At 39.7% G+C, this 23,185-nt stretch overlaps 1 long non-coding RNA gene across 2 annotated transcripts; it reads right to left on the bottom strand.

Annotated features, from left to right (window-relative positions):
• Positions 1 to 1,280: 1,280 nt before the first annotated feature.
• Positions 1,281 to 22,052, bottom strand: LOC140500792 (uncharacterized). Of its 2 annotated transcripts, none has more exons than XR_011965888.1 (3): positions 16,615 to 22,052; positions 15,891 to 15,967; positions 1,281 to 15,285 (listed from the first exon to the last, which is right to left on the bottom strand). It is a non-coding gene; the product is annotated as an uncharacterized lncRNA (long non-coding RNA). The 2 variants fall into 2 exon arrangements; XR_011965887.1 differs by having other exon boundaries at positions 15,891 to 15,970.
• Positions 22,053 to 23,185: the final 1,133 nt, after the last annotated feature.

Here is a 23,185-nt window from a genome sequence, read left to right on the forward strand (position 1 = left end):
AAATTAATTTAAACTTAATTGATTTAAACTTTTAGAACTTAAAGCTGCACTAAGATTTTTGGGACACCCTGTGAAGTTTATGTGAGAGAATTTGACCAGCCTTAATAAGAAACCTTTAGACATCTAGGATTAAAAGCAGTAGGAGAAACTGCTCTCCTGATCTAGATCCCCTTTATGAAAAATGAAAGGGAACAAATTTCATGGGAAAATGGTTTTTTGTACAGTTTATGGATATTCAGAAATTGACTAGGTTCTTGGGAACTCCATAAATAACTGGACCTCTAATATATAGGTTACAGTTGCTGGAATTGGTTCATGATTTCCCTCATGCTTGTTATCAAGAGATTAGCAAACCCAGAATGCAGCTGTTGATGAATTTCTACTGGTCTGGGATGACACAGCAGGTGATGGAGTACTTATTATGTATTCTGTAAAACACACCACAGGTGGGGAAAGACAAGGGCCTAATTCAAGTGATCCTAGGACTTTTACCCATTATTTAAAGAGATGACACAATGGAGGCTTGGAAATTCTAGGTGGCTTACCAAGCTTGTGACAGATTGCTTCAGTATTTCAAGGATTTACAGTTTCTCCTTCCACTGACACAGCTCACATGGTCATAAACCAGCTATGTGCACCTGGAGCTAGTGGTTTGGGTTGGGCATGGGGAAGTCCACCCAAGTAGCAACTGTTGGTAGAAGAATTACATCCTGGAATATCATGAGGCTGCCTGAACTGCTGATGGAAGATCAGGTTTCTGCTGCTGTTGCCAGGGAAGCAGAGTGAATGGGCACAGGAGGAAGTGCCTTTGGCATGATACTGTAAGAGCCAGCCCTTTAAATCTCTCAGCCTTGGGCAGAATCCAAGTTACCCACCATAGTTACAGCTATGACATGCCATAGCTTCTCCATTCTTTAATATATAGCTTCATGAGTTGCTGAGGTCAAAAGACATTCATTCATCACCCAGCAGCCAGATTTCTGGCGATCAGTTTCCCTGAAATTAACTTGGATAACAGACATATATACCCTTGCTTGGCCAAGAACCACACCCTAGTTTGTTCAGATCTGATAGAGTTTGGGTTGTGCCCTAAATCTATGCTACAATGTGACTACAACCCACTTTTCCTGATTTATTTCCTATTTATATAAAATTTTATATATATATATAATCTCCATATTTATGTGGATAAATATGTGACTACAAGCTACTTTTCCCAATTTATTTCATATTTATATGAAATTTATTATATATACATAAATATAACCATATTTATTTCATATTACTCCTCTTCACATTCAGATTGAACCAACTTGCTAGCTAGGCATTCCATCTCAAAATGATATAATATCTGCAAGGTGCTTTGGAGATTGTAAAGCATTGTATAAATTCTTTTTTATCATCTTTTATTTTTTTATTCTTTTTAATGATGATAAAAAAGAATTATCTATTATCTCCTACTTTGTGCCTTTGTTCAAGCTGCATTCCATGATTTAAAGGCAAGAACTTTGGAACTGATTGTGTGACATGGGAGACACTGGCACAGGACCGCCCAGCATGCCCTCATCAGAGAAGATGTGGTGCTTTATGAGCAAAGCAGAATTAAAGTGGCTCAAAAGAAATGTGAGCTGTGGGTTTAGAGACACCACCCCAAATGTTCTCATGAACTATGTGTGCCTGACCTGTGACAGAGCATCCCAAGTTCATATTGGTCTGATCAACAACAGTCAGGCACACTGTAACTTGACTCTAACATAGTGATGTCATTTTGGTCCTCTTTGAAAATGAGGGATAACAACCATCTCCATGAGTGGAATGTAGTTCTTCCTGACCTTAGCTTCTTTCAAGATTCAAAGTTCCACCTCCTAGACCCTAGGACCTAGAGGAAGACTTTCTTGATGTCCACAGTATCCTTTTTCAAATGATCTCGTACTTATTTATCTATGTTTGTGTTGTATCCCATAGTCTCTGTTTTCCATTGTTGTATTTGTATACCATGCACTCAACACAAACTTCTCCCTTCAAAATTACTAGTGATGTATTAATTGCCAAATCTGATGGTCTTAATTAATTTTCATTCTTCTTTACTTCTCTGCTGTATTTGACACTGCTGGTTGACTTTTCTTCTTGGATATTCTTCCTCTGCCTGACAGTGTTCTATCTTGTTTCTCCTAGCATTCTGGACGCTCCTGGGTCTATTTTTACTGATTCATCAGCCATGACCACTCCCATTAACTACAGATGCTACTTTCATATAGTAGGTGCTTAATATGTACTCTTTGAATTTAATTGAGTTAAATTTGAGAACCCACACTCACTTGTATACTAAGATGAGGCATTAGGCTAGGATATGAGAGGGGAACCTGTGGCCTCTAGGCCACATATGGCCCTCTAGGTCCTCAAATATGACCCTTTGACCAAACCCAAACTTCACAGAGCAAATCCCCTTAGATCTAGAGGGCCACATGTGGCCTCAAGGCTACAGGTTCCCCAACCCTGGGCTAGGACTTTAGTGGATGTGTAACAGATTATACAACAAAGTGAAAAGAATATGCAGTGTTGGCTTGTGTCAGTATCCCAGTAAAGGACATTGGTGTGTTGTCCCAAATCAAGGTTTTACTAAGTATATTCCTCCCCCTATTGCCCACACCCCAATCAGGAATGTCTCCAGAAAGCCCTATAGACAAGGCTATGAATCATTTTCTTCAGAGGTGATATACTATGTATAGAAAGTATAGTTAAATGTATAAAAATATCACCCACAATGCAATGGACTAGTAGAAGGATTTAATGCAAGTCTGAAGAGAATGATTAAGACTTACAGTTGTCATTGTAATTACTAGGATGATGAGTTACCCCATTCATCTCATAGGATTGTTGCAAGAATCAAATGAGATATTGTGAGTGAAAGCACTTTAGAAAACTGTAAAGAGTTATACAGATCTCAGGTATTAAGTTATTATTTATTGCTTGCATATAAAGAGGCCCTCCGATGAATCCATTGCCTTTTTGGCATTAGGAGTAATGTATGGAAGGAGAGAAGCCCATTGAATTTAGTCAAAAAGGCTACAGAAAGGAAACCTTAAGAGCATAGAGCATCAATAGAAGGTTAGATATTAAATTTTGTGGAGAAAAGATGAACAATATGTACTCTGGTAGAAAAAAATACAAGAAATACATAAGTAATTCAGAAATTTTAAAGTAGAAGATAAGATGATAACATTTCTGCTTGGTTAAAGGTGCGTTTCAGAGCACTTAGAAGTGCTAGAACCTCTCTCTCTCCTTCTTAACCCTGCTTCCTCCCAAAGCTATGTATACTCATTGCCACTACTTCCTCTCTCATTCATTTCTTAACCCTTTTCAGCCTTGCTTCCAACCTCAACACTAAAATGAAACTACTGTCTTCAAAGTTATCAGTGATGTCTTGATGGCCAAATCGGATGACCTTTTCTTACTTCTCATTCTTTTTTACTTCATTGTTGCATGTCACACTGATTACCCTTTTCTTTGTAGGCAGCTAGGTGGCTCAATGCCCTGGGCCTGGAGTCAGGAAGACAAACTCAAATTTGGCCTCAGACACTTGCTAGCTGTGGGATCCTGAGCAAATCACTTAACCTCTGTTTGCCTTAATCTTTTAGAGAAGAAAATGGCGAATCACTCCATTATCTTTACCAAGAAAACCCCATGAACAATGTGGTCCAAAGGGTCATGAAGAATCAGACAAAACTGAACAACAACAATGACACCTTCTCCGCTGGGGTATTCTCTCCTTTCTGACACTGCCCTCTCATGGTTTTCTTATCTGTCTTTCTTAGACTCTTTTGTTGGTTCATCAGCCAGATCACTCTCACTAATCGCAGGCTCTACTTTAGACTTTCTCTTTTCTTTCTATAGTGTTTCATTTTGCATATATATTTATATGCTTATTTATACACTGAAAGAATATAAGATCCTTGGGTGTAAGGACTGCTGAAGTTCTGTCTTTATAACCTCAATGCCCAGCACATAATAGGAATCAAATAAACACTTGCTGTTTGATTGATTAATCAATAACCTTATGATAGTTTCCAAGAAAACATGTCAATAGGATAAAGTCATATGTTAGCAAGGAAAGAATCAGTCTAGGTATTACCAAATAATTCTTCTGTTGGGGAAAATCAACCTCTCCAAAGGAAGCAGTAATTGATATCTTCAACAAGTGTAACAAAGAAGTTGGTTTTTGTCCTTTGTCTTCAAAGACGACCAAAATGACGTCACCATTGTAAAGTGAAATTTCAGTGTATCCAACTGTAGCTGATCAGACCAATACGAGATCAGAATGCTCTACCACAGGTTGGGCACAGAGAGTCCATGTGAATATCTGGGGTCCCAAATTTGCACATCCTGCATTTACCCTGTGCTGTCTCAATTCTACTTTGCTCAAAGAGCACAGAACCTTCTTTTATGTGGGCAGGCCATGCTGAGTGGTCCTGTGCCAATGTCTCCCATGCTGCACAGTCAAATCCAAAGTTCTTGAGAGAGACCTTGACAGTGTCCTTGTATCACTTTTTCTGACCACCATGTGATTACCTGCCCCATACAAGTTCTCCATAAAATAGTCTTTTTGGCAAGTGTACATTTGGCATTCAAACAATGTGGCCAGCTCATCAGAGTTGCACTCTCTGAAGCATAGTTTGAATGCTCAGAAGTTCAGCTCAAGTAAGGACTTCAGTGTCTGATGCCTTATCATGCCAGGTGATCCTCAGAATCTTCCTAAGACAGTTCAAATGAAAATGATTCAGTTTCCTGGCATGGAGCTGGTAGACTGTCCATGTTTCACAGGCATACAACAGTGAGGTCAGCACAACGGCTCTGTAAGACCTTCAGTTTGGTAGTCAGTCTAATACTTCTTCTCTCCCAAACTTTTCTTCAGAGCCTCCCAAACACTGAGCTAGCTCTGACAACATGAGCATCAACCTCATTGTCAATGTGTATATCTCTGGAAAGTACATTTCCAAGGTAAGTGAACACAGCATCAAGGTCAACTACCTTACTGATGGTAAGTTCTTCAATTTGAAAAGGCTACAAGCTAAGACCAAAGTGGAGGGAGTGTTGGTGCATGATTTTCTGTTTGCAGGTGATTGTGCACTCTATGCAGCCTCTGAAGCTGAGATACAACAAAGTATGGATCAATTCTCTGCTGCCTGTGCTAATTTTGGCCTAATAATTAACACCAAAAAAACACAGGTGCTCCATCAGCCACCACCACATCATCCATACTTGGAACTATCAATTACAACAAATGGAGAAGTTTTGAATGCTGTGGATAACAAATAAGTATTGGCAATGTAATATGTTTGATTCATTGTAGATACAAAGATGGGGGAAATGACTCTTGGTCCTCAAAGAAATACATTCTAGTTGAAGACAAAACCCATATACATTAAGAAAGAAAAACCACACTAGCAATATAAATAGTAGGAGTGAGGTTTTATTTTTCTAATGTAAACCCATGACTAGCAGGGGTTGGCAAACCACAGGCCAAATTTCATCACCATGCCTTTCTTTTACAACTAGTGAGCTAAGAATGATTTTTACATTTTTAAAGAAAGTTTTATTATTTTTAAAAAAATATAAAAACAATTCTAAGTTCATGGGTTATACAAAAAGGCTGTAGATGGGAACATATCTGGCCCTTAGCTGTAGTTTGCCAACCCTTGGCCTAGAGCATAAGGCACTGGTTTTATAGGGACTGGGTTCAATCTCAAGGCTTTCTTAAATTTAATTTCTCTGGCTTCTGCCCTGACACAGGGTTTTCTCCTAGAATATAAACACTTAGCTTATGTCCAGGTCTCTAGAAATGTAAAGGATCCTCATCTCCTATGCATGCAAACTCTTGAATAAAGGACAGTCTTTATTTCATCCAACAGAAAATGCAAAGACTTGTGCTTGAACCCAGAAACAGTTAAAGCAATTCTCCTGTTTCTAGTGGGCTTCTACCTTCATCAGGGAACTAAGCAATCTTGTAGACTTATGCTACTATTTTAGGATTGAGCCCCTCCAACATTCTCCTTGCAAGGGGAATGTTCTCAGATTGTTCGGGAGTCAAGCTACTAACCTGCCCCTCAGTTATCCCCACCTCCCCTAGGGATCCATGTAGTTCTTCAGTATTATAGCATTACTCTAAAACTGAGGGCCCTCCACAAGCACAGACAATTGTTAAAGAGCCTTTCCCCCAGACCTTCACAGTTCACATTATTATGGTACCAGTGATGAGCAGGGTCAAGGTTTGCTCAGACCCTTGCCACTCTTTGATTCTGGCTCCTCCTTGGTCCTAGAACTTTTCCTTGATCCAGAAGGTGTGGTTTAGAAACTCACTGTTCTCTGGGAACTCCACCTTGGTATTCAGGATGCTGGCTGAGAAATCACTCTTCTTATCCAAAAATTTTTCTGTTGCTCAACCACTGCCACTCTCCCACTGTAGGCTTTGTCTCTGTAGTTCCCATCTTTGCTCAAGAACTTGTCACTGATCCACCCCACCCTCTCTGCCATTCCATGGTTTCTCTTAGGACTGATGCATAGACTGGTGAGGTGGAGCTGCTGGACAGGACAGGCTTCCCTCTTATCTCAGACCAGCTTCTCTCTGGCTCTCTATCTCAGCTCTGATCCTTCCCATTCCTGTCTATCTAGACCTTTCTTTATCCTGTAGGCATTGATTGGAGCTTCTGGTATGAAGTCTTGTTGAACCTTTTTCAGGGCTGCTCATCCACCTTTGGCATCCACCTGATTCACCCCACTTGTGGCTCCAAAGAGCTGTAGCATGTGCAGGGGACATATCCCAGTAAACTCTCTGTAGATGGACTAAACTGGTTTGAAGGGAATGGTAGGCCTCAAACCTGTTGGTGAGTTAGGAAGTATCTATCTGAAGCATATGAAGAGGCAGAATGGGCCAATGAGAACAATTTGTTCCAACAGCCATGAAAGCAGCTGAAGCAGGTACTGTGGAGCACTCAAAGCTTGGTAAGACATCAAAGATGCCAAGATCATACAAGAGCATCCCAGGTTATCACCAGTTGTCTTGACTTTTGTCCTGCTACTGGACTTCAATAACTGAGGAAGAGAGAGTGAGGCTGATAATTTTGTGTAACTCTGCCTCACTTTAATTCAATTCATGCACAGTCAAGATGCCCTCCTGATGTCATTGTTTCTCTTTGAAAACAGCAACAGGTATTTATGTGCCATTGAAAATTTTTAAACAAGGGGTAATAGGTGAATTTTTTGCTTTCTGAAGCAAAATCTAACATTTAATCATTTTCTCAGTGCTTAAAAAAGTCCATGGAACACTTAAAGTAGTTTAAGACTATTTCTCAGAGATTTAACTAGTATTTATTAAATGTAACCAATTCTCAATTTTTGCAGGGTTAACCCTCTTAGAAAACTGTGAAAGTAAAAAATGTGAATGTTTATGAGCTGAATCTATGGAAAATTAGAGGATTAATTTCTTGTGACCATCAAAAAACTGTAATCTTTCACTAGTTAGTTAGTTCTTGTCTTTCGTGCTTGAAGAAGACCAAAATGACATCACCACGATAAAGTGAAGTTTCAGTGTGTCCAACTGTGGCTGATCAGACCAATACGAGCTCAGAATGTTCTACCACAGGTTGGGCACAGATAGTCCATTTGAATATTTGGGGGTGAATACTCCAAATTTGCATATCCTACATTTACTTTGTGCTGTGTCAATTCTGCTTTACATATAGAGCACAGCACTCTTTCTGATGTGGGCACGCCATGCTGAACAGTCAGTCCTGTGTCAGTGTCTCCCATGTTGTACAATCAAACCCAAAGTTCTTAAGAGAGACCTCGAGAGTATCCTTGTATCACTTCTTCTGATCACCTGCTCCATGTGAGTTCTCCATAAAATAGTCTTTTTGGCAAAGGTACATTTTGCGTTCAAATGACATGGCCAGAGTTGCACTCTCTGAAGCATAATTTGAATGCTTGGCAGTTCAGCTCGAGCAAGGACTTCAGTGTCTGGTCCCTTACCCTGCCAGGTGATCCTCAGAATCTTCCTAAGACAGTTCAAATAGAAGCAATTCAGTTTCCTGGCATGGTGCTGGTAGACTGTCCATGTTTCATAGGCATACAACAATGAGGTCAGCACAAAAGCTACGTAAGACGTTCAATTTGGTAGTCAGTCTAATACATCTTCTCTCCCAAACTTTTCTTGGGAGCTCCCCAAACACTGAGCTAGCTCTGGCGAGCATGCATCAACTTTGAACCAACACACAGTTGGCAACAGTGGAGCAGAAAAGAAGTGAGCAGCTTTGAGAGATTTGGTGTACAGCACAGCATTTGCTCTTCTGAATCAGAACACTCAAAAACATCAAGACTGGTTTGATGAAAATGATGGGGAAATTCAGAAGCTGCTAAACGACAAACAAGAACTCCACAGCAGGATAGTTCAACCACCTCTAAGATGTAGGATTCCTGGCTCAGTAACAAGACAGATGAAATTCAGTTTTATGCTGATAGTAACAATCCAAAGCACTTTTATGATTCTCTGAAAGCTATTTATGAACCAAAAAAATCTGTGGTGCATCACAACCACTCAGTGCTGATGGAATCATGTTGATTAGTGATAAGGACATGATCCTAGAGAGATGGGCTGAAGATTTTCTTAGTATTCTCAACAGACCATCCTCAATCGATGCTGAGGCTACTGACCATTTACCTCAGGTTGAAGTCAATCCTTCCTTAGCTGAACTTCCAACTGAAGAAGAGGTATTGAGGGCCATTAAGCTCCTTTCATGTGGCAAAGCACCTGGTGCTGATTCTATTCCAGCTGAGATTTACAAGGTAGGGGGACCATTGTTCATACAGAAGCTTACCAAAATTTCCAGCTTACATGGCAAGAGGAGATTATCCCCCAGGAGTTCAAGGATGCCTCCATTGTCCATCTCTATAAAATCTTTCACTAGAGATTGCTGAAAACTTACTTTTCTGCATACATTTCTTTATACCAAAACATTAATTCTTCTAATAAGCACTTCTCCTAATGCAATAACCATGAATAATCCATAAAATGCAGTACACAAAATAAAACTGGTAACATGCAAAAAATTTTTTCTACTAATAATTCTCTAGAATTCTTTGACTTTTTGTGCTAACATCTCAATTAAAAAACCTTTAATTTCCGATAATAAGTGAAGATACTTTTCATAATGCATGAAATCTGTAGTACCATAAATACTGTATAACAAATAAAATTCTTAAAGCTAAAACTTTTCTTTAACCTAAATCTTACCTTCTTCTGTGTTGGATGGCAATCTGAGGGTGCTGCACTGCGTACTATACTGCTAAACCTCTCTCTGTAAACCTCTCTCGCTCAGCTGCCCTCTGAAAACCAAGGAAGAAGGTTTCTGAGGCTTTAGTCGCTATTGTCAGAAGAAGGAGGTCTTGACATCACATGTTGTTCACAGCTGATGGCACTGGAGATCATGAAGGATGCATTGCTTGAAATAATCTGTCAGCAAAGGGTAGCTGGGTGGCACAGTGGATACAGTGCCAGACTTGGAGTCAGGAAGACTCATTTACTGAGTACAAATCTAGCCTCAGATACTGACTACCTGTGTGACTTTGAACAAGTCACTTAACCCTTTTTGTCTCGATTTCCTCATCTGTAAAATGAACTGGAGAAGGAAATGACAAAGTGGTATCTCTGCCAAGGAAACCACAAATGGGGTTACAAACAGAACAAGACTGAATGAACATACAAAAAGGCTTTAGATCCTTAATGGTCTTGGAGTCTGGGAGCATAGCAGAGTCAAGTTGGTCTTTAACCTTGAGGCTGTAATGGATGATGGGATTGGCAGCCTTGATATCTCTAGCCAGCAGGTTGACTATGCCAAGCCACCCTAGTAGGATACCAGCTGCTCCACAAACCTATAGGCATCTTGCGTCTCTTTTTTCCGCTTCTACTTTGTATAGCTGCAAATGTGAGCAGGTGTCAATGTGAGAGTGAAAATCAGGTTACTAATAAAATCATATGAAAGCTTGAACTCTCAGAAGTTAAACACAAAAATATTGAGGATTTACTGTACTATGTGCCAGGTACTTTACTAAGCACTAGGAATATGAAGAAAGGTAAAAAACAGCCTCTGCTCACAAGAAGCTCACAGTCTAATAGGGGAGATGACATACAAACAACTAGGTACAAACAAGATGTATGCAGGAGTAGGTTAAGGAGGATAGGGCAGTCTTTTTGCAAAAGGTAGTACTTTCAGACTTGAAGGATATTAGGGAAGAAAGAAAGACAGAAGGAAAATATTATGCATGTGCTTAGAAAATCTACATACATTCTACAAAATAAACTAGGTATAATTAGAAAAGAACAAAATTGAATTGAATTTAACATTTTTGAACAAGAGAAGGCCTTGTGGATCATCCAATAAAACCTGCTTATTTTGATAATCAGGAAACTGAAGCATTACTTATCCACGTCACTTATCTCTTGAACAAGAGAGGACCTTGGGAAAAATCCAATATAACCTCATTTTGATAGGCAGGAAGCTGAGGCCCAGACTTATCCAAGTGACTTCCTCAAGATTACATAGTATCAAAGGAGAGACTTGAGCCTATATCTCCCAATTTCTAGTCCAGTGGCCTTTGTATTGTTAGATTTCTATCAAAAAGTATACAAAAATATCCCATCCATCAGAACTATCTGGGATTTATAGAAACTTTGGTGAGACATTTATAATGCCATTTATAATTTATGTCATTTATAATTTACAATAATTTATAATAATTTCAGAATTATAGAGCTATAAATAGTTTTAGAGAAAAAGTGAGAGAATCAAAGAATCTCCAAGTTAGAAGGGATCTCAGAGATCCACTAGTCTAACCCATATTTTAACAAAGATCTCCTCCCCAATTAACTTGAAAAATAGTTATCCAAACTCTTCTTTATTTATAAAAAACACGTTTTACATTGCTTGAATGTCCTCCTATATCTCTCCTCCTACCCTCCCCAAGAACTATACCTTATAATAGATAATTTTTTTAATGAAAAAAGAAGTAGAAAAGAGAAAAGTAGTCAGCAAAACCGAGAATATTGAGGCTATCTACCGTGAAATCCCTCCTCTCTCTTTCTATTAAAATGCACTCCTTCCTTAGGAGGAGCTCTTAGAATCCTAAGTTTTTCATGGTTTATCCTGTGTCATCTCCTCTGTGAAGCTTTCCTTGATCCTCCCACCTGATAAGGATTGATAAGGAATTCTCCCTCCTCAAATTTGTCACTTAGTTATCTGTACCATAGAATATCTACCCAGTAGAATATATTGAGAAGGTAACATTTCCATTGTTGAGAACTAGATAGAGAGCTTTTTTTGGATTCAGAAAGATCTGGGATCAAGTTCTCTTCCATACTACCTGTGTGACCTTGGGTAAGCCATTAAAAGCATTCAGTGCTCTAGGCAAGTCTTGTAATACTAAATTGTGGAAAAGTAGCTTCCTAACCATTGGTTTCTTACATAATTGAAATCACAGATCTAAACAACCACAAAATGGAATAAGGTTGTTCTGAGAGTTGGAAATTGAGGGAACTTTGCCTATTAACATTGTGATTTAGATGCGGATTATTTAATAGTGTTTAGGGGGTGGACAAGAAACCAGAAGTCATTCATTTACTTGGGTGTGCCATCACTATTTTCTTGATGAACAAGTTGTGGTTTTTTCCCCCATCCTTTTAAATTAACTTGTTCTATGTGAAATACTTTTGTTTACCTAGAGTGTTTGCAAGGGCATGGAGGAACCCAAAGAGGTAAATTCTGGTGTTTGCAGGGAAAACCCTGTGGGAAAACATTATCCAAATGGATTTATGAGAAAGGCTTTTGAGATTGAAGCCAGTCTGTGTGGGCTCACAGCTGCAATTTTAAACCACAAGTTATGATCATCAGAGTAAGGAGAGAGAGAGTACAATGCAAGGAAGTAGAAAAAAGCACATGAAAGGTGCTACATAGAATGACAGAACTGGAAGGGATCATAGACATCATCCAATTCAATCCTTCATTTTCGTTTTGAGCCATGCAAAAACACGCCCATGCCACACGTGAGGGACACCATCACTACTTGTAGTGTCTATGTTCCAGATGCTGTGTATGCATTTTAGAATCTTGAGTCTAGACCATGCTGTCTACTACCTAGAAGCCAGTCTATCTCTACTCAGTGTGAGAGTCTATGATGATAAGACTTGGTTAATCTGCTGACGTTGGGAACTCTGCCCAAGTTATGGAATGTCCTAATTGAAGTTTGTGAGTAAACTCACCTCCACCCATCATCTCTAGCTGTACTCAGACTATGCTTCATATCCCATCATCCATCCATGAGAACACCACAGCTTACTTGACTAGAACATGTTATCATCTGCTACTGTCTATACCTCTTTCTCCTACTTGTTTTCTACCTTTTTCTCTTGCTCTAGGAATAGTAATCAGATCAATGCTACCATTACTACAGGAAAGGGCATGAAATCTACTGATTCATGGTTACTTTCTCTGTGAATGCCTAGACTGAAATTCTCCCCTGGTCAACACTCCTCTGCATATATTTTATCCACCTATTAAAATGTAAGCTTTTTGAGATCCAAGACTATGTCACTTTTATATTTTTGTTCCCAGTTACTAATGTGGATGGTAGGTACTTAGTAAATACTGGTTGACTGACAGATTGATTCAGGGCCATTTGAGGCTGCAACCAAAAAACACTCTATGTGCCATCACTTCCTTACCCTAGGGACATATCAGCACAGGTGATCATATAATACTGATCATTCAGGGACTGGGCATGTTGACAGCCTGCTATAGTGCCTGGCACATAAGTGGGAATGCAGTAAAACCTTCCTGAATAAATTAATGAAGGAATGAATTTACTAGTCCTTTCCTAATTCCAGATGCTGCCAGCTCTCCAATTCCATGGCTATAATTTTGTATTTATGCCTCTAGGTATACATGATACTGTGAACTTTTGTGAATATCATAACTCCACTACAGAGAAGGTGAGAGATGTGCAGCAAAGTAACTTTTTAACTCCGGTTCAAAACTTTATGTTCTGTTTAAATATGTTTTAAAGAGTTATGTTCTAGTAAGCCAATATTTGAAAGCTCTTTGGTTAAAACGAGTTGAGTTGAGGCATGATTAGTGAGTTAGTGACAATTTCATGGGGGAATACTCTATGAACATTAGAGATAATGGAAATTGTGGCTTCAAAGAGCAAAGAAATAAGTCTAAGAAAAAGGAAAATTATTCTTTTCTGATTGGAAAAAGATAACTATGGGCTTTCGTGTTAGCAAATGACCAGAGGCAATATGAAGCTCTTTTCTTTTTCAGTTCTTCTAATAATAAAAAAAGGAAAATATGCAAGAACTCCTAGTGCTCTGAGAGCTGACAGGGAGTGTTCATTTCTTTCTTCCTGATAATTTGGGTGTGGTCAAGTTTTTCCTTTTAGAATTCAATTCAATGAGAGAAATATAAATAAAAACAACTTTGAGGTTTCATGAAAGGAACAAAGATGGCAAAGGATAGCACTAGTCACTCTTGGAGGGGTTGTAGAAATATGGGCACACAAATACATATTTGGAGAAGCTGTGTACTTATCCAACCAATCTGGAGGCCATTTGGGATTAAGCTGATACCGCTGACACAGAGATGCACTGCTAAGCAAATACCCCAAAGAAATCACTCATAAAAAAAAAAGATCCCATAAGAAACCAAAATGGGATCATGAATTTAGAGTTGGAATGGGCTCTATAGTCATCAAGTCCAACCCCATCAGGAGCCTTCAAGAAGGCACAGTAAATAAAGTGGTAGGCCTGGAGTCCAAGAAATCTAACCTTAGAGCTTGATATAGGCAATTCACTGAACCTCTGTTTGTTTCAGTCTTTTCAACTGTAAAATTGAGTTAATCATAGCACCTACCTCCTAAAGTTGTTGTGAGGATCAAATGAGATAGTATTTGTAAAGCACTTAGCACAGTGCCTGGCACATAGTAGGTACTATATAAACGCTAGCTATCATTATTATAATTATTGTGAGTAGCTAGGTGACACAATGGATAGAGTACCAGGTCTGGAGTAAGGTAGAGTCATTCTTGTGAGTTCAAATCTGGCCTCAGACACTTACTAGCTGTGTGACCCCAGGCAAGTCACTTAATCCTGTTTGCCTCAGTTTCCTCATCTATAAAAATGATCTGGAGAAAGAAATGGCAAACCATTCCAGTATCTATGTCAAGCAAACCCCATATGGGGTCATGAAGCATGAAACATAACTAAAACAACTGAACAACAACCAATATTGAAACCCCTGTTCTAGATTTCCCATAGAAACAGTAATCATGAGACTGCGGTGGAGAAAAGGCACCAGTAACCAGAGGCTGAAAGGGTATTCCCATGCTTGGTAACAGGGAAAAGAGAAAAGTGGCTGAAGGGGAGAATCACTGGTTGATTTCTCAACGAGGAAGTAGAAAATGGGAAAAACCTTGGTCTTGATTCAATAATTAGTTATTAACATAAAGAGAGAAATAATCATTTCTCTCAGCAGCATCAATCAGTGGTAGTCACATCACCTTTCTGACTCTCTCCACCACAAATCTAGTGATGATCTGGGGCTGGGATGAGGTCCAAGATGTCAGCGTGGCAGCTTGCCTCAATTTTCACTGGTCAAGGTGGTCACCTCCCACTTGGATCAAGTTCTAACCAAGAGTGGATAGATACTAATGTTGTAGGTAATAAAGGAGGAGGTCATTCTCTTACCATGTCTAAGAGAAAGCAGTTTTCTTAATATTTCTCATTAGTCATAGGAAATAGGTCCTAGATTTATTCATCAAATAATCAAGCAAACATTTCTTGAGGACCTATATCTATGCTCGAGTCTTGGCACCTGTTGAGTACCTCTTCAAAGCAACCCCTCTTATTCCCACTTGACCACACAATAGCTCTATGTACATTTACTTGAGGATCTGAACTTTTCTCATTCAGAATGCTTTGTCTCTGACTTGATTCCCCAAAGGAGGCTGCCCTCTGCGTGTCTCTTGGGCTGACACCAGGAGCTGACAGATGATCTTTTCCTCAGACTGACACAGCTGGTGGTTGAATAGCGGGGTTTAGCATTCTCTTGGGGTTTCACAGTCTCCTCATCTGTTTTCTCCCTGATGCCAGGAAACCACACAGGGCATGCTCGCCGACCATCCTTCTGTGCAGCAGCCACAGGCAAGCCCTTCATCTCTGTGTGTACTTCCCCCTGGGTTGGACTAAAATAGAAGCTTATTTCATCTGCCTGTAGTGGAAGGTCTTTTCCCATGACTTCTGCTCTTCAGAAATCCCCTGTGTATATTACAGAGCTGGGCTAATCCCTCTCCTCCCTCTTCCTCCTCCCTCCCTTCCCCTGTGGCATGTTTCAGCATAGCTTCCTATGTGATCGTTGCAGAACCATTTTTAGTTTCCTCATTTCACCACAGGCTATGCATGTGCACATGCATTCAGGCAGCTATTTCCTTTTTCCAAATTGGAGGGAGGTCTTTCTGCTTAATTGAAACTGTGGCTGCATCCACCTGCTCCACCCCTTCCCCCTTTCCCCTCAGGCCCTTGGCTCAGAGCCCTGCAGGGTGGCTGCTTTCAGCAGGTGGGGCAGATTGGACAACATCCAGGGCTGGCTGGGGAATCTGACCTGCCAAAGTGAGTTACATAAGGGGGCTGCGCAGGTGGTGGGGTGAGATGATTTCTTTAAGTAAGTTGTGAGTTCGGACTCTGGCAGCCTGAGTTCTCTGTCTTTATTTTATTTCACTGAGCCTTTGCTGGTGCTGTGGGCACTATAAAAGAGACAGTGGGAATGATCACCTTGCTTCTGGGAGCTTACCCTCTAGTTCAGGGATTCTTAATGTGTGGCTGTCTCATGGAACCCAACGCCAGTCCAGAGAAACCCAGGGACTCAATCTACTTTTAAATGCACAAAATAAAATACATATCATTACAAAAGAAACCATTTGTATAGAACTAACACCTTTTATTTTTGTTTTTCCATCTAAGTTCATGGACCCATGAAATCTACGCATAGAAATGGATTCCAGGTTAAGAACTCCTGCACTGTCTGGAACTTTTGACTTCCCTGACTCAGGAAGAATGAATTAGAGCATTGGTCTTGGACTTTGTCCTTGGAGGAAGGATAGTCGGTGGGGTGGAAATGGTCCTGTGCCACTGGTACTGAACAGGGAGGCCCAGGTGGGGGGGTGGGATATCCTAGAATAGCATGGAATCAAACTGGTTTACTACAGCTTGTGAGGAAGCTGACTCTTTCAGTATGTGCTGAAAAAGACCTGAAACTTTGCAGGGAGATCTATAAATCTCCCATCACTCTCACTTCTCATTCTTCTAACTCCATCCTCCACCACAGGCTGTCTGGAACTTCTTTTCCCCTTCAAAAATACCCTTACTGTTCATTATAGCCTGATTTACTCTATGTATACAAGTTTTAAATTTACCTTTAGGAGTGGGGAGGATAGTGATTGGACAGAGATAGCATAGGAAAGCAAGCACAGTTTGATTTTCTCTTGACTCCCTAGGGTTAGCCATTGGTTTCTTACCGCTCTAGGCGTGGTACTGATCCCAGGGTTCCTTTGTCCATAATGTGTAGTCTCTGTAGCTTAGAAGGTCACTAGAAGGCAAAGTCTTAGATCTTTCTATAATCTTACACAATTCTCCAGCACAGGGTTGGTACATGGTAAAGATTCAGTCAATTCTGGCTGACAGATTAACAGAAAGAAAGAAGGAAGAGAAAGTAAAGGCGTTAGTAGAAAAGAGGAAAGAAGTATAGGAAGGGTTATCAAATTGTAAAAGGGATTATATTTGTTCTAGAAAGCAACAGATGGAAGTTGCAAAGAGGCAAGGTCCCTCTCTGATAAAATACCTTTAATGGCTTCCCCTTTCCCATAGGACAAATGGACATTCCTTGGTTTAGCATTTAAGGTCATTCACAGTAGAGCTCCCATCTACCTTCTTAATCTTATTTCATACTCCTTAACATCACCAACTCTGTGTTCCAGCCAACCTAGACTACTAGCTGTCCCTTGAATTAAGACTCTCCACCTCCTGTTCCCAAGCAACTACATGAGCAATTCCTCATTTCTAGAAGGTGGTCTCTACTAATCTCAGCTCTTAAGAATTAATTCAAAGGTCAGCTCAGGAGACTATTTTCTATGCAGACCTTTCCCTGATCCCTTCAGTTAGCCTTCTCTACCTAGATGATCTTTGAAGTTCTGAGATTCTATGAGACAAGAGAGAAAGGGAGAGGAGATCAGGGGAAGGTAGGAAGGGAAAAGAAGGAAATGAAAGGAAAAAAGGGAAGGGAATAGTTGTGGGGGGAGTAGAGAGGGAGAGGGAGATAAGGAGAGGAAGTGGTACAGGAAAAGAGAGAAGGGAAAGAGAATAAAGAAGGTGGTGGACATGGGTACTTGCCCCTCATTGATATCAACATCAGTCCTTGACTTTGCTGTCTTCTTCTGAGTCACCAAAGTAAGATTCTATGGTCTGAGTGTTTTCCCCCATTGTTTGTTCACTTTCCCAGAATATTACTTGAATTTTTGGCTCTTTATTAAGGTAGAGCTCTTTCCTTCCAGGGTGGAGGGCACATTGTTCAGGGATTTTGTAGAGCTGTTTTCAAAGATACTTCTAGGAACTTCTAAGTTTTCAGCTCTTCCAAGGTGATATGATCTAAGGAGAGGTGTTCACTACTCTGTGGCCTGTGCTCTAATCTGCAAGCAACCACAAGCACTCTTTTCTGCTCTGGAATCATGAGGAGTGTCCCTCTTCCTCCCCCTCCTCCCACTGTGACTGCAAGCTCTGCTATGCTAGTGTTCCTCCTCACCCCAGGACTGTGACCTGGATCCAAGTATGGGCAAAGCAACTGAGTCCTGCCTCAATGACAGCAAAGAGAACCCTGACATCTCTTTCTGACCTTGTTCAATCCCCTTACCATCTGTGGGCTAAGACCTCTGGAAGCAACCTCTGCCACTGCTGATTCAGTCACTCCCAAGGCCTGCTCCTGGTTTTCTGGGGCTAGGGTTGTGCTAGTACAATCTGTGCTGGACTGTGCTCCACTCTCATCCAGGTGCGACAGACCTTTCCTGCTGACCTTCTAAGTTGTCTTTGGTGTCTGTGAGCTGAGAGGTTGAAACTGCCACTGCTGCTGGTGATTCAGTCGCCTCAAGGTCTGCTCTGGATTTGCTGGAGCCTGCACTGAACTGTACTCCTCTCTCACCCTGGTGCAAGACCTTTCCTGTTGAACTTCCAGGTTGTCTTGGGCTGGAAATTTGTTCACTTTGTCTTTTTGTGAGTTCATTGTGAGAGTCATTTTTAAAAGATATTTGGAGAGGTTTGAGGGAGAGCTCAGGGGAGTCCCTACCTTTATTCCTCTATCTTGGTGCTGCCCCCAATGTCAATCCTAATATGAAGTATAAAAACTTTAAGAGATTGTTGAAATCTAGTGGCCAGAGGAACAAGTGGGGGGAAATTTGGAATTGTGCTTGCTTCTAACATCAGGTCCTCTGCTTAGTGATCTATCAGAGCTAAGATCTAGATCTGGAATTCCTGAGTGCTTTTTTCAATGCCTGGACCTAGTGGGATACAATGACCCAAACATCTATTAGGAAGGTAGACTTCCTACAGTTTGGGGACTTTTCACAGAGAGTGGTTACAGGTAGACTAAATAATTGAGCTATGATTTTCTTTGAACTTCTGGGTTCAAAGCAGCCTATATACTGATTTAAGAAGTAGCCTCAGTCTGTTGTTATGCTGTTTGTCATTTATTCTTAAAGAACACCAATGATATCAGGAAGGTGATGTCTTGACTTGCAAGTGAACTGGCTTTAGGTGAGGCAGGGTTGTGCAAAGTCACTAGCCTTACTCTCTCCTCCAGTCATTGGTGGAGATTGGAAGCTATTCTGATGGGTAAATCAACATTAAGCATACCACATAACAAGGAGAGATAATCCGAAGAGAGGAGCTGAGAGGTTGAAGTTTGTCTATTCTCTGAGGATCGTAGAGAGTTTGGTTCTTCCTTAGCACTCTTCCTTAGCACATGGGATAATAATAGTACCCACTTCCCAGGGTTATCATGAGGATCAACGTGATAATAATTGTGAAACGTTTAGCTTAATGCCTGGCATATAGTAAGTACTACAGAAATGGTAACTATTATTACTATTACTGTGACTGCCAAAATACTCTGGATCCTCTAGACTTTCTGGCTTTCATAACATTACCTACTCTAGCTTTTCCTCTTATCTATATGACTGCTCCTCAGTTTCCTTTGCTAGATCATCCTCTGTATCATTCTCCCTAGTTGTGGGTGTGCTCTAAGACTCTGTCCTTTTTTCTTCTATTCTCTTTCTACACAGTTGGACTTGGGCATCTCCTTGGTTATTATGGGGTCATTTATCATGTCTATATTAATGATGGCCTGATCTTTGTATCATGTCCCAGTCTCTATCCTAAGCTCCAGTCTCATGCTACCAACTCCTCTTCTGAACTTGTTAATTTCTGTCAAAGATGCTACTAGGTTACTTGGTACTTTCTAGGTACCAAGGTTTGCATCCTTGGTAACATCCTCAACTTCTCATTTTTCACTCAAACCATATATCGAAACAGTTGATGGATCTTATCATTTCTTCATCTCTTACATTATTACTCCCTTCTCTCCACTCACATAGCTTGTCACCCTAGGCTCTCATCATTTTTTTCTTTCTTTTTTAAAAAGAATACATTTTTATTCATATTTTCTGTTCCTGACATTACCCGGAGATCTGTCTCATATGACAAATAGTATTTTTTTTTTTAGAGAGGAAAAAAGTCAACAAACTGATTGATACATTGAAAAAATGTATCATGTAATGTGTAACACCTGTGGACTTCTCATCTCCACAGAGGGGTAGGTTGAGGGTGTCTTTTCATATCTCTTCATTTGAGTCTTGCTTACTCTTAATAATTTTGTACTTTTGCTGCATCAGCTCTTGCTTGGACAATTGTAATAGCTTTTTAATTGGTCTCCCTTTAGTTTTCAATCCATCTTCCACATAGCTGGCAAAGTGATTTGCCTAAAGTGCATACGAGACCATATCATTCCCCTTCACAATGAATTTCAGTGAATTCCTTTTGTTTTTAGGTGAAATAAACTCAAAAACAAATCCTTCTGTTTAACATTCAAAACTCTAAATAGCCTAACTCCAATTTATCTTTCCACTCTTGTTATATTACTCCCTTTCATTCAATGGACTGTGTAACCCAATCACATTCCTTCTTTCTGGCCCTCCCACATAGCACTCCAGTTTTGTGCATTTACTCTGACTGTCCCCCAAGTCTAGAATACCCTCTTTGCTTAGGTTGATCACTTAGAATTCTTCATTTTCTTTGATACCAGCTCAAGTGATACCTTTTATATAAGTCCTTTCCTTCTTTTTAGAGCAGCTAGTGATCTCCCTTAAATCAACTTGTCTGATTCTCCCAATAGGATGTAAGTTCTCCAAGGACAAAGATAGTTTAATTCTTTTTGTCTTCTCTGAACCTAGCTCAGTACCTAGAACATAGTAGGCACTTAATAAATCCTTGTAGATTTATTGAAAGAATGCAGGACTTGCCTAGAACCTGAGTTTTCTTGTGGAATAGGAGCAAGGTAGTGTATAGCAATGGTATCTGGCAGTTAAACCAGTCTCAGCAGTAGTAGATGTTAATCTTTGAAATCTCACTTTCTTATCCTAAATGCCATAAGGACTAATAACATTTAAGACTATTCCACTTAAATTTCAAATATTTTATAATAGTATTTCTCAAATGAAATTTTTTCCTTTAATTCAGATAACTTCGTTTCTTTGTTGGATTTTAAGTTTATTTTAAGTTTTCATACTCAGATTTTAAAGAGGTTTATTCATTATTAATGTGCTACTGCAAGAAATAATAAGTATGATAAATACAGAGAAGAAGGGCCTTACCTGAACTGAAGGAGAGCAATCGAATCAGAACCAAGGAAACAAAACCAATATGCACAATGATTATAACAATGTAAGTAGGAAGAAAAACAACCATAAAACAGCTGAAAATGAAAGTTGCTCAATTACAAGGTATAAGCTTTGCCCCAGGGAAAAGATATAAGAAGACTCCTTACTCAGCTCATTATAGAAGTAAGGGAGGGAGGTCTCTAAATGGAGAACATTTGTATATAAGATTTTTCAAACATATATTGATCAATTATTTCTGAATTATTTTTTCTTTTCTTCCTCTTTTTCTTTTCTTTGAAAATTTCTTTATAGAGAATTCTGGGAAGATGGCAGAATAGGTCAGAAAATTCCAAGCTCTCAAGATTTTCCCCCACAAAAGAGATGAAATAGCACCTCAGGGCAAATAAAAATTAACAAGAGTAGGGGCAGCACAGAGGTTCTCTTGGGACAATCAAGAAGATCTGAAGAAAAGTCCTGGGACATGGTTTGGTCCCTGTGAAGAGTAAACAGCTGCAGGCCAGGGATGTAAACAACAAACAGCAAGGCCTGGGATTAGCTGGATTGGGAGGCTGCCTCCCCAGCTTCAGGAACTTTTACCCTAGGGACAATGAGGGGTACTTGGCCTGTAAGCCAGGGAAGATCAAAGGAACCTCTGCTGACAAGAAACACCAGATCGAGCTGTGTTGCAGAGATGTGGTAGAGGCAAGAAGGAACCAGCACAAACCCGGGTGAGTGTAGGAGTAGTGGGTTGGGGACACCACTGACTGTGGGTGCTTATAGGAAGCTAAAGGTCTTGGTTCCAGTTCCAGGCCAGAGGGGAAAACTGAAGGAGGATCTGAAGCCAGAAGTCACCATTCCCCATACCCCAGGACTAGAGGTGGTTGTAAAAACTAAAGTACTACAAATAAAACAAAATGCCCAGGCAAGGGATAAAGAATCCAACCAGGGAGAATTACTATGGGAATAGAGAGGACTGGGGTTCTTCTTCAGAGGAGGATCCTGAGGCAAAAACCCCCTCTTCTACCCCAAAGAGTAATGTCAATTGGTCATTTGCTCATAAGAATTCATAGAAGAACTTTAAAAAGATTTTAAAAATCAAATGAGAGAGTCTGAGGAAAAACTAAAAAAAAGCAATCCAAGAAAAACAAGATTATAAAGTCAACTCGTTAGAAAAGGAGATTCAGAATCTTAAGGAAGAAAACAACTCCCTGAAAATTAGAATGGGGCAAGGGGAAGCCAGGGAAATTGTAAGAGCTCAAGAAATAAAAATAAAACAAAATACAAAGGATGAAAAAACAGAAGAGAATGTGAAACTTTTCATAATGAAAAAAAACTGATCTGGAGAACAGATCAAAAAGAGAAAGCATAAGAATAATCAGACTACCAAAAAAAGAATCTTGATACAATAATAAAAGAAATAATTAAAGAAAATTGTCCTGAAATATTAGAACGAGAGGGGAAAATAGAAATAGAAAAAAATCCACCAATCACCACTTGAAAGAGATCCTATGAAGAAAACCCATAGGAATATTATAGACAGATTCCAAAACCCTCAGCTCAAGGGTAAAATATTGTGAGCAACAAGAAAAAAAAATTTTAATATGACAGTGCCACAATTAGAATCACACAAGACCCAGCAGTGGTGACAATAAAAGACTACAGGTCTTAGAACACTATATATCAAAGAGCAAAAAATACTGGGATTTTCAATAAAAATATAGTACTCAGAAAGCTGAGCATAGTCCTGAATCAAAAAAATAGATATTTAATGAACTGTCAGACTTTCAGGACTTTGTTAAAAACAAAACAAAACAGCAAACCTGAACTTAACAGAAAATTTGACATACAAGAGTCAAGAGAAATACAAGGTACATACCAAAGGCTAATTACATGGGACTCAGTAAAGACAGACTGTTTACCTTTTATGCACAGAAAATGTAAAACGTATGTCTTAGATTGTTACTGGTAATTGGTAGTTTGTAAGAAAGACTGAGGGCAAACCTGACTATGATAGGACTTTAAAAAGAAAAACCATTTAAGAACAGCTAAAGAGAATAATTATTTTATACAAATGAAGTGTAGGAGGAAGAACCTATGCAGAGGAATTAGATGGGGGAGAAGGGCTGGTAGTTTTGGAAACCTACTTTCATTGGAAACGGATTCAAGT

Source organism: Notamacropus eugenii, chromosome 4 (assembly GCF_028372415.1).
Source record: "Notamacropus eugenii isolate mMacEug1 chromosome 4, mMacEug1.pri_v2, whole genome shotgun sequence".
Taxonomy (NCBI): domain Eukaryota; kingdom Metazoa; phylum Chordata; class Mammalia; order Diprotodontia; family Macropodidae; genus Notamacropus; species Notamacropus eugenii.